Source organism: Penaeus monodon, chromosome 34, assembly GCF_015228065.2.
Source record: "Penaeus monodon isolate SGIC_2016 chromosome 34, NSTDA_Pmon_1, whole genome shotgun sequence".
NCBI lineage: Eukaryota > Metazoa > Arthropoda > Malacostraca > Decapoda > Penaeidae > Penaeus > Penaeus monodon.
The window spans coordinates 30,978,205-30,979,007 of record NC_051419.1 but is presented as its reverse complement, the minus strand read 5'-3'; positions in this window follow the sequence as shown (position 1 = coordinate 30,979,007).

Here is an 803-nt window from a genome sequence, read left to right as displayed (position 1 = left end):
CACGTGTTTGGTCCTTCGTGAATAGTTAGTGGACGTGAGCATTGGAGAGAGGAGAGTGGTGCAATATGGATGTGATTTAATGATGTCAGCTCAGGGTTGTTGCAATTACAGACAAATGGCAGTTAAAAGGATCAATTAACAGAATGGAGATTTAAAACGAGTGTGGTAAGAATATCATTACAAAAGGTATGGCATATGTTATATTTTATATTAGATAGTGTGTGTTGGATTGCCTTGGTATTTTCGTACTAATGATGATGTAAATCAATATGAAAAAGTCCGGTTTCATCTTATTTTACTTTCCCTTTTATTTCTTTAAAATATATATATATTTTTTTTAGTTTAAGGGTCTATTTTTCTGATAAAAATACCGTTTTTTCTTACGCACCTCTTTAACAATTTATCATTAACATTCCTGAGGTAGTAATTATTGAGGCGATGGTGAAAGGAAAAAAATACGGTGTCAAGCTGCTGTGAGGACGGCTCGAAACGACCTATGGCAGATGGCATTTTCTCACTTACACATCATTTCCCGGACTATTTTATATGGAAACGAGTGTTTATACACTATCCCCCACCTCCCACTCTTGCTAATATGCCCGGACGAGCAGCCTTTCCCTCTCGCCTTAGGCCCCGATCCAGACGAACGAGCGGTGCCGCTCGAGCAATGGCCGGGAGCGGATATTTCCCGCTTGTTTAAGCGTTATTAAATCTAGCAGTCTCCGGGCCATCGGCTACCACCGGGCACTCCTGTTGTTGCCAGCACGGGTGATCGGCACACGGCAGACCGAATTGTAGGGAGG